An 11718-nucleotide genomic window follows, 5' to 3' on the forward strand; every position below is an offset into this window, starting at 1 on the left:
ATGTCCAAGTTGGGTTTATAAAATATTAAAATTGATTTTATACACATTAATGTTATTAGTCATATGAATAAGTTACTGGGAAAAATGATATTCATCATAAAGTATGCAGAAAGATAATTTAGATAAAATTCAACACTCGTTCATGATTTGTAGCAAGCCAAGAAGAGAAGGGAAACTGCTCCTGATCTATGTCCACCAAAAGCCTCCCATAAATATCATTCTTAATGGTGATGTATTAGAAGTATTCTTTTTAAAATCAAGAATGCCTCCATCACAGCGTCCAGTCAATGTGTTATTAGAGAACTAACCAGCACAATACTTTTTGCTTTTTATAGACACCAAAACAGCTCTACAGATATATTTAGCAAGTTAGGTGAGTAATCAATAAATGTTTTAATTAATTTTTAAAAATTTACATCCAAGTTAGTTAGCACATGGTGCAACAATTATTTGAAGAGTAGATTTCTTTTTTTTTTTTTTTTTTTACAAATAGTTTATTGTCAAATTAGTTTCTACATAACACTCAGTGCTCATCCCCAAAGTGCCCTCCTTCATGCCCATCCCCCCTCCCCCCCACATCCATCAGTCCTCAGTTTTTGTCAGCATTCAAGAGTCTCTCATGGTTTGCCTCTCTCCCTTTCCCCCACCATTTCCGCCCTTCTTCTCCCCCTTGGTCCTCCGTCAAGTTCCTCCTAATCCTCCTATACGTGCAAACATATGGTATTTGTCCTTCTCTGCCTGACTTATTTCGCTCAGCATAACACCCTCAAGGTCCATCCATGTTGCTACACATGGCCAGATTTCATTGTTTCTCATTGCCATGTAGTATTCCATGGTATAGATAAACCACATCTTCTTGATCCATTCATCTGTTGATGGACACTTAGGCTCTTTCCATGTTTTAGCTATTGTGGAGAGTGCTGCTATGAACATTGGGGTACATGTGCTCCTATGCCTCAGCATTTCTGTATCCCTTGGGTAAATTCCTAGCAGTGCTATTGCTGGGTCATAAGGGAGTTCTATTGTTAGTTTCCTGAGGAAGCTCCACACTGTTTTCCAGAGGGGCTGTACCAGTTTACATTCCCACCAACAGTGCAGGAGGGTGCCCGTTTCTCCACATCCTCGCCAGCATCTAGAGTTCTCTGATTTGCTCATTTTAGCCACTCTGACTGGCGTGAGGTGGTATCTCAGTGTGGTTTTGATTTGTATTTCCCTGATGAGGAGGGATGCTGAGCATCGTTTCATGTGTCTGTTGGCCATCTGGATGTCCGAAGAGTAGATTTCTTAATGCCCCTTTTCCATTTAGCCTATACCCCTTCCCACAAACCCTCCAGTAACCCTCTGTTTGTTCTCCATATTCAAGAGTCTCTTGTGTTTCTCCCCCTTTCTGTTTTTATATTATTTTTGCTTCTCTTCCCTATGTTCATCTGCTGTCTATCTTAAAGTCCTCATGTGAGTCAAGTCATATGATATTTGTCTTTCTCTGACTGACTAATTTCGCTTAGCATGATACCTTCTAGTTCCATCCACATAGTTGCAAATGGCAAGATTTTATTCTTTTTGATTGCTGAATAGTCAATAAATTCATACATTTGTCCACAACACACCACCAATAAACAGTTTAAAAACTTTATTTGTAAAAATGTTACTTATAATAGCAATTGTATATGTATATTTATATAAATATATTTGTATATATGTATGTATGTATAAAGTACATATATATGTATATATACATCTATTTGAATGTGTGTATGTGTGTGTATATATATATATATATAAAGTACAAATGTATATGTATATACACAGTGTAGGAAAGGCACTTGGCAAACCAGTTTAAGATCTTTATAGGAAAGTTTATATGAAAGGCATTGAAAACGACGAAATAAATGGAGACATTGCCATGTTCACCGTTAGGGGAGGCTAGATAGCAGATTCGAATCCTTTCAAATGTATCTATATATTTAATGTTATTGTAATAAAATATTAAGAGTGTTTGAAGGGAGTGAAGAATTGGTAAACTGATTCTAAAATTTACATGAAAGAACAAGTGGCCATAAGAAAAGTAAGGTGGATAATTTACCTTGCCCTGCAAAGGCTTGCTGTAGCACTCTCTGTGTTAGATTAGATAACCAATGCCCCGTGTGTATCAGATTCAGCTGGGTTATCTTTTGGTAACAGCCCCCTACATCTGATTAGCTTAAAAACACAAAATTTATTTTCCACTCATATTCCATACTCTGCCAAATATACATATCCACCTCAGGTTTCCAAGAGGGCATTGCGCAACACAGTTGCTCGCCTGAATCATACCTACATTCTTAAGGATTCTGTCCAGAAGTGACACATGTACTTATGTTAACATTTCATTGTTGAAATCAAGTCTAAGCCTGCTATGAATGTGGCAGGTAAGCACCATCCTTCCTTACAGGAATAAGGGACAGAAAGGAAAAATAACATAATCATCCATACTATACTAAGATACTGTAGTATTGACACTATAAATACTAACCAACAGATGGATAAAAGGAATAGAACAGAGATGACAGAACCACGTCCACACCTATATGGGATTTGAAATGCATCAGAGGTGACGTGCAAATCACTGAGAAAAAGATAGAATAGTCAACAAATACAAAAGAATGGTGATGAGACTTATATATGGGAAAACATGGAGTAAGATCCCTAGCACAAATTGCACTTATTAATTAATTGCAGTTTTATCAAAGGCTTCAGTGTGAAATAAAATCTTTAAAACTTTTAGATAAATTGTGCCTCACCTTAACAGGAAAGAATTACTTAAGTCTGATACAAAATCCTACAAATCTTAAAAGTGAAAAATAAGCCACATGCTAAAAGAAAATATTTGCAACAGTTGTTAAAGGATTAGTATCCAACCTGTATAAGGAATGCCAAAAAATCAATATGAAAAGCATGAACACCTGAATCAGAGAATGGATATAGGTAGAAACAAGCACTTCACAAACAAAGAAAAATGAATGGCCCAAAATCTCTTGAACAGAAAACCATCAGATATTATGGAAATGCAAATTAAGACCACCATGAGATGTCTAATCAATAGAAAAGTATGCAAAAATGTGACAATACCAAGCATCAAACAAGGAATAGCTAATATGCTAATGACATGCATACCAATTCTATCAATTCCAAAGTATCATTTAAGATATTCCATGGTTTTATTTATTCATTTTTTATTTATTTCTAGGAGAGAGACAGAGAGACAGCATGAGCAGGGGAGAGTCAGAGAGAGAGGGAGTCACAGGCTGAAACAGGCTCCAGGCTCTGAGCTGGCAGTAAGCACAGAGCCCGACACGGGGCTCGAACCCACGAACCGCGAGATCATGACCTAAGTGAAAGTCGGCCGTTTAACCAACTAAGCCACCCAGGTGCCCCAAGATATTCCATGGTTTTAAATACCACTCCAAAAAAGAAAACAAAACAAAACTGCCAACACAAAGCTTTTTATCATTTAAATTTTTTATAATACATATTGAAAACTCTACTTTAAACATAGAAGGATTTTTAGTGTATATCACACTTGTTTTGTACATGCAAAAAAAATGAATAAAACAAAATAAATCAGTGAAGGAATTTCTAAATACTTTTTACATTGCGTACTGACGTTTTGCAATCGCTTTTGACTTATGAGTTGTTGGTGCCCATGTTTTACCATGGGGCACAGGCAAGCCATCCCCATTCAGCCTTCTCTGCATTTCTGATCCATAGAACCTGTGTGCATATTAAATGGTTCTCTTGTATGTCACTACATTTGGGTGGTTTGTTACACAGCAAGAGATAGCCAGAATGTCCCTTATTCACAAAGAACTTTGGAATGTTTGCACAAACCTAGACCTTCTAGATCCTTCCATGTCCATGGGTGACTTCAGTGTTCACACCATGACCATTCATTACTGTACTCTAGTCTCCCAGTTTCTCAACTTCCTGGACATGCACAGGGATGTCCTCATCTAAACCACCGCAGCTACCTTCTTTGAGTTACAAAAAGCCAGAGTCTTGGAGACTTTAATGGCTACCTGAGAGAGTTTAAGATAAGAGACAAATGGAAGCCACATTTTACCCCCCGTCCAAAGAGCCCATGACTCCTGCCTGGGGTTGTCAACAGATAGAACACTGAGCACAGCTGTAGGTCACAAAGTCAACATGTCAACCCTCCTGTCCATCATAACGGACATCACAGGGAATTCTGCCTCTGTGGGGCAGGGAAGGGCCACTCAGGTAGTGGAGCCATTGCCCCAGAGCCAGATGCTTGCCTCTCCTGCCCAAAGGGCAGGTGCCAGGTAGAGGTTCTAAGAGCACCTTGGGGAAAGGGCTGGAGGGAAAAAGGCCCCAGGACACAGGGTTGAAGGAGAGACAGTGGATGAAGAAGAGGCCTGTGGTGGCTGGGCATGGCCTGCACTGATCACACTCCTGCCCCAGGAGAGAGTGAGGCATCAGGGACAGCTAAGAAAATGAGGAGCAGCAACCTCTGGATGCCAGGCCCTGCACTCTCCCTGCTCCTGCTGCTGCCACTTCCATTGCTGAGCACAGGGAGCTTCCTGTACCGCATCCCAGCCTGGAGACCCTTCTACCAGGGCACCAAGCACTACAGGAGCAAGACAGAAAAGCTGAAAACCTGCAAAGGTGCCTTTGATCTCTACTTGATCCTCGACACATGAACAGCCCTCCCACCGTGGGTGTTCTTCAGGGCACCTCTGACCTCAGGGTTACTGCTGGTGAAGGGGTTCAAGTAGAGTCCAGCTTTTGAGAAAGGGGAAGTGGGAATAGCCTTAATCAGATCCAAGATAAGGCCCCTGCAATCCCCTTGTTCCTGAGGCCAAAGAAATGCCCCAAGAATTTTTGGAGAGGAAAAAGAGACACCATAGAGTTTCTGGATGGCTCTCAGTCTCCCCACCAGCATAGCCAGATCTGTGGCCTGAATGCCCCTTAAATAGCTGGAGAGACGAGTGATTGCAAGGAGCTCCTTCTCAGCAGTTGTTAGCATCCCTCTATGGGTTTTGGTTGTTGTTTGTTTTGTTTTTTATCCAAATGATTTCTATTTTTACAAGGCCACAGATATTGCCATGTTGCTTTTGTTAGGCATTCTCACAGTGTCACTGATCAGAAAGTTCTTTGCTCTCCTACTGCTAAGTGTTTTGCTTTTTCTTCAACCACTTAGAGACCATGTTACAGTTTGTGTGCATTTTCAGAACAGTTTGGTGCAGGTTGTCTTAGGAAACTGGGGTGTGCCTCTTATGGTCTTCAATGGAAAGGGGGAGGATCCCCATGCTTGGAGAGATTGGAGAGGTTGTCTTGGTTCTATTTTCAACTCCTCTGGTGGGTTGAGAATAAACTTTACTGATTCAGTGGTAACAGTAGTATGACTGTCAATATAGTGTTAAGGCACTTTTTGGTTTCCAGAGCCCATTTATTGTACTTTTGTCATCCTCATAGTCACCGTGAGGTCGCGGGGTGGGGAGCACCCTGGCATGTAGAGTATGGAGGTATTTGCATTTGCAATCTCCTGGAAAGAGGGTGAGATCTAAAGTTTGATGAAGTAGCACTGAGGCTGGTGGGGCTGACAAAACTCTGGCTTCATGTGCATCCTGATGGCAGCATCCCAGGATGTACAGTCTCTGATTCTTTGATACTATTCTCTGTGGAGGCTGATGGCTGGGGAGTTGTGTACCCAGCCCACTAGCATTTAAGGAAAGTCAGCAGAGCTAGAAGCCACCATGCCCACTGAATAAGTCCCTCTTCACTGTCCCGTGGAGACTTCTGAGTTGTCCCGAGCATGTCATGGTGCATTGATACTTGGCACAGCCCAGAGGGATGGTGATTTCTCTCTTGGGCATTGGGGTTGGGGACAGATGAGCATTGTAAAGGAATGAATGCCTCTCTGGGTCAGTCTTTGCAGAGAATGGTCATGAGTCCAAAGGGCCCCCTCAGGTGCCATGCTGTCACAGTGCCCCCACCAGTGCGTATTTCTGCCATTAGGTCCAATGTGGGCACAGTTCAACCCTGCGATAGATAAGAAGGACTCTTTGCATAGGTAGGACGTGTGAAAAAATATCAATTGAGCACTTACTGTGTGCCAGGCAACATGACGACCACTTTGGTCTCCTCCTGCTTAGAGGAATAGGATCTATTTTCCTATTTTAGGGGTGATGCAACAGAGTCTGGAGAGTCCAGTGTTTTCTCAATGTCAATTGAGCTAGTTTGCTGCAAAACATTAGATAATAGGGGGTAGTGTCCTCTCCTCCTTCCCAAGGAGAATGTAAGGTAGGGGGATGAAAAGCTACCATTCTAAAGTGGTGGTCAGGAAAGGCAGGGCTGACAGACAGGATTGTGAGGAGGCTTGGGGTGGGGGGCAGTGTTTTTAAGCAGAGGAGGTGTGTGGTTGGAACTAGTTCTAAGCAGATCACAGTTGACCACAAAGGCAGAGACCAGTGAGGGGCTGGCACAGAGGTTCACAGGTGGCATGATAGTGGCATATATTAATAGGGTAGGGGTGGTAATGATGAGTGGCCAAATTCTGCATCTGATTTGAAACTAGAGGTCACAGGAATCCAGACAGATTGGATGGGGGAGGCAATGTGTGGTCCCAGAGTGGGGGCAAGAGTAAGGTAGGAAAACAGCTTCATCACTGCATTTTCCTCACAACTATAGGTAAATGTTATTGAAGTGTCTTATTCCAAAGCCCATGGGTAGGTTTCTGAGAATACCTGTGATTGTCCTTGATTACAAAAGGAATTTGTCACCTGTAGGACGTTCTCGAGTGGTTTGCTTTCAGCTTATTCATTAGATTCCTTATTAATTTGGCCATTCATTAGACTGACTAGGATGAAAATGAGTGAGTGTTACCATGTGCCTGCCTTATTGGCCAGTGGCATATGAAAGCCAAGGAGCTCTAGGCAGAGGGACTGGTCTATGCAAATACCTGAGCAGTGAGGCCCTCAGGTGATCCCAGAGGATCCAGTGTAAGGAGGAAGAAGAAAAAGGAGTAGAAGAAGGAAGAGAACAGGCCAGTGAGGAGTCCTTGGGCCATTTAGGAGGTGTGTTCTTCACCTTGAGGGCAACTGGAAGTCAACAGAAGAAAAGCTTTTAACAGAGGAGGGATGGATCAGATCTATGCTTTTGTTAGAGCCACCAGCTTCCTTGGGAAGGATGGATAAGAAGGAGGAAGGATGCAAGCAGCAGCTGCAATGAAAAAGAGAAGGTCTTAGAAGTTCCCAGAAGTCTTGAGAGATGAGGGCAAAATGGGTAGGAGCCTAAGGCAGATGTGCCCTGTGAAAGGAGAATGGGCAGACAGACTGCAAGGCAGCTCCCACATGTGTATTATGGATGCAGAAAGAGGGGCTGCTGTAGAGAAGAGAAAAAGAGCTTCAAGGTCCATTCATTATGGTGACACTGGGACTCTGGTCATTGTCACTCTGGGTCCATTGGGGATGGGAGAGGAGCTCACCACTGTCTTTCCTGGTGTTAAAAGATAAACTGAAGCACTTTATAATTTTTAAGGATTTGAGCATATATGAATTGGAATCAGGAAACACCAAACCTCAGTTGTTAGGAACACTGACAGGATCCACTGTCAAGGTTTATATAGAGAAGATATGAAAGAAAATCAAAGAAATCATTTGAATGATTGTAGTTTAAGTAGTTGCCTTATTTGGAAAAGCCTATTTTGCTGTTTGTGATTGGTGTGCCTATGTAGGCTTTCAAGGTATCAGAGCTACTTCAGTCCAATGGCTTTGTGTTAATACTTTAATAATTACTCCCTTTGGGTCATCTTCTCATACTGGAGAGACTGACCAACAAGTTAGTATTAGTGCAACTTTTAGTTACCATTAGGGTTAAGTTGTCTTGTCATGAAGCTTATAGGTAATGATGTCAGAGACATTGGAAGAATTGTTTGTTTTTACTACTCATCTGTTCATTTTTTTCTGTTTCTCCAAGTGCAGTGAGACCATCTGATGTACTGATGAAGGTTGTGGACACATATTTAAGACCTTTGAGAGAATACAGCACACCATGGAGACTACCATGCTGACTATCAGGAGGACAATAGCAAGAGACTGAAGAATATTCCTTAACCAGGGTACACATGAACCAAACCAGTTGATATCATATAAATCAAAGAATATACCAGAAGAGACATCAACCTGTTTAGTTAAGTGGCTTGTTTGTTAATTTCTTATATTTCAATGTCTACAATACCAGAGGTGTTGAACCAGGTACAGCAGGAAGTAATTGCGATGGCAGAGACTCCTCCTTGTTTAGCCAACAGGTAATCTAAAGCAATTCTATTACCTAAAACCACCTTTATCAGCTTGAAATAATTCTTAAAACAAGAAGCATACTTTGGGGTAACACAATTTGCTACCTATTATCTACCTCCTTTGAAATTTCCCCAAGAATTTTCTAGAAGTTGAGTTGGTAGCTTATTTTATCTCATTGAATCCATCCCTTAGTCTTGAGAATAGGTCAATTCAGTTAAACAGTGATGTCTCATTTCAGGAGGTAATGAAGTTAGACCTATGCCATGTGAGCAATCATGTATTTAACAAGAGACATTTCAGTGAAAACAAGAAAACAGTTAATGTTTGGGGCAGACTGTGCACCAGGTTCTGAGTCCACAGAGCAGCCAACTGAAAAGACTTCCAGACATTAGGCTTCTGGATGTGGATTCAAAGCATCTTGTGTAATTTATTTGTCTCTGGTGATGCTATTGGATGTTCAAGTGACTGTTCTGAGTAGTCCAATCAATAAGCAGACACAACGGTTTTCTGTAGATGAGCCATTGTGTTGATTTCTGTGATGTTTATATCAAGTTATCCAGCTCAGTTTTCAGGGCTTTGAGAAAAGGGCAGTTTTTGTTCTTAGTAATTCCAAATCAGAAGGGTAGAAGAAAATTGGAATCATTAGTTTGGAGAGTTGTAGACAGATACTGGAGAAAAATAGAATATTTTAGGATCCATTCCATTTTACAAATAAATAACAATGCCTCAAAGACAATGAACAGGTTTAGAATCTGTTATCCATTAGGATGTGTTGTAGTTTCTGCTGAGAATATTTTTCATCTCTACAGTTACCCCAATTTCTACCAAAAACAATCATAGAAAGACTAATTTGTTTGCAAAGCATGTCTAGTCTTATTAAACTGGGTCTGGTTATTGGCATAAGTGCAACAAGAATAGTGGTTTTATGTATACTCTCAAATATGATATTCCAGTTAAAGCTTTGGTGATATCTAAAGGGGATTTATTGCCTTTATAGAGTCCTCATTGTTTTCTTAATATTGGAAATGACATAGATTCCATTTTTAAAAGCTTTATTAGTTGAAGAAGCCAAACTAAGCAGTTGCCCAATTTTGTCCTGTAATAAGAACAGATTTTCACTGAACTTAAACAAATATCTATATTGTCATGTAAAGTAGGAATACTCAAGAATTTCCGGATACTAGAGGGATCAGATAGAAAAAGAGAAATACAGTTGACCTTTGACAACAGGGGTTTGAACTGCATGGGTCCACTTACACATGGATTTTTTTTTTTTTTTTTTACATACAGGACATTAGTAGAAAGAGGCACTACATGTCTCCTCATCTCTACCCAAAATTAGCATAGCTAGATCCTGGAGTGACACCCACTCCTTGCTTTTCTACCCAGGAATATGGGAACCCTCTTTCCCAGCAGAGTCTAGGAGAAGACAGAGTACCTCCAACCATCTCTCTAGGTCACTTGCTCCACCTGACCCCTCTTATCTGGTTCTAGTACAGTTTCTACTTGCAGGAAATTCTGGCAAGCAGTGAGCCTCCAGTTCTCTGGTGCTATTTAGTTACCTGGCTCAGAGAACTTTCAGCACCGTGGACAGCGCCCCTCCTGCTGTCTGCTCTGAGGCCCAAACTGCTTCTGCTTGGTGCCACCCTGCCCCTAGTGTTCTCCCAGATTCCATACCCAAGAGCTCCTATTCTGTGGTCCTTGGCCAACTCTGACCAGTGACTGGACCCATCACTTTGGCAAGAATCCCTTCGCAGAACTGGTTTCTTGGTGCCTCTCAGTTCAAGACCTCAATGATATGAGCTTCACATAGGTACTGGAGTGAGGAGTGCCAGGAACAGACCAGAACTCTACTGTTCCAGCCTTCCCTGCATCTTTGCTCCACCTTCCCGTCACCTCTAGTCATTTGGTAACTTCTATACTTTTAAATCACAATGTAAAGCACAGTTGTTGAGTTTTGAAAGGAGGCAAAAGTGATATGTGAACTTTCAACTGTGCAGAAAGTTATTATCATCTTCATCAGTTATTTCAATACCATGTAGTTAATTCTTTTTAAAAATTATTTGAGAGAGAGAATGGGAGAGAGCGAGAATGTATACAAGCAAGGGAGAGGGACACAGGGAGAGGAGTAGAGAGAAAGAAAGAATTCCATGCAGGCTCCATGCTGAGCCAATGCAGGGCTTGATCCCACGACCCTGGGATCATGAACCAAGCCAAAATGAATAGTCTGATGCTCAACCAATTGAGCCACCTAGTGTTCCATGTAGTTTACTCTTGTTAAGTTTTATGACTCTATCAGTTTCTCTGCTAGAGTTCAAAAAGTTCTCATGGTATGACCAGTTCAAGATATGACATTAAAGTTATCAGAAATCTGTACTTGTCAGTCACTTTTATGAATCTCTTTGAAGAGAAGCACTTTTGCAAAAGCATTAGAGTAAACCAATAACTGTAAATGTCAAAAGACTTAAAAGTAGTCAATGTTAAAGATCTTATGAGAGCCCATTACAGTGAAATTGACAAGGACATTTTATTTTTTTTCTGACATAAATTTTAAGATAAAAATTAGAATTATGACTGGTAATATTATACCAAGACATAACATAGTTCTAGGAATTTCATACAATTTCTGGAATTCATATCAGTAACATACATCAAAAGTATAACCTAAGAAAGGGTTAGCTTTTTATTTGACAATGCTTCCCATGTGATTTGACATGTGAAATTAATCTAATTGTCTAACATGTCTCTTTTATAAAGAGAGAGAAAAAAAACTTTTGAAATGTTCCGGGGACCCTCTTAAATATCCCAAAGTTAATTTGAGATCAAAAAGACTTCATTTAGAATTTCATTATGGGAAGTTTATAAGAAATAGCAAAAAGTTTGAACACTTGATTGAATGTGATCTGGGTTATCTATCCAACCAAAGTGATAAAGATTCCTAAGGCAAACATAAAAAGTTACATAGTTGTAAAAAAACCTTAGATCTTGCAAAAAAAAATCTTAGCTCTTTTAATAAAGGAGACTCAGTTCCCCCAAGTAATCAAAGACCTGATAATAACAGCATGAAGCACAAGAGATTATTTTGGTAAGACACAATATATTTGCCTTCAAGATAGATTATACAAAGGTACAGAACAACCTTTTATAATCTCTTATTAAGAGCACACCAAGAGGGGTGCCTGAGTCACTCAGTTGGTTAAGCATCTGACTCTTGGTTTTGGCTCAGATCTTGATCTCACAGTTCATGAGATCAAGTCCCATGTCGGGCTCAGCACTGACAGTGAGAAATCTGCTTGGGATTCTCTCTCTCTCTCCCCCCCCCAACTCATGCTCTCTCAAAATATATAAATAAATTTTAAAAAGAACACACTAAAGTTTAAGAAAACTTTTTATGTTTAAAAAACGAAAGAGAATTATGTTT

At 40.5% G+C, this 11718-nt stretch overlaps 1 long non-coding RNA gene across 1 annotated transcript; it reads left to right on the forward strand.

The window, feature by feature from the left end:
• The first annotated feature begins 4256 nt into the window (after nucleotides 1-4256).
• On the forward strand, nucleotides 4257-8179 carry LOC120232751. The gene is made up of 2 exons (XR_005528639.1): nucleotides 4257-4662; nucleotides 7980-8179. It is a non-coding gene; the product is annotated as an uncharacterized LOC120232751 (long non-coding RNA).
• Nucleotides 8180-11718: the final 3539 nt, after the last annotated feature.

Source organism: Hyaena hyaena, unplaced genomic scaffold (assembly GCF_003009895.1).
Source record: "Hyaena hyaena isolate Hyena2069 unplaced genomic scaffold, ASM300989v1 scaffold_78, whole genome shotgun sequence".
Classification (NCBI taxonomy): domain Eukaryota; kingdom Metazoa; phylum Chordata; class Mammalia; order Carnivora; family Hyaenidae; genus Hyaena; species Hyaena hyaena.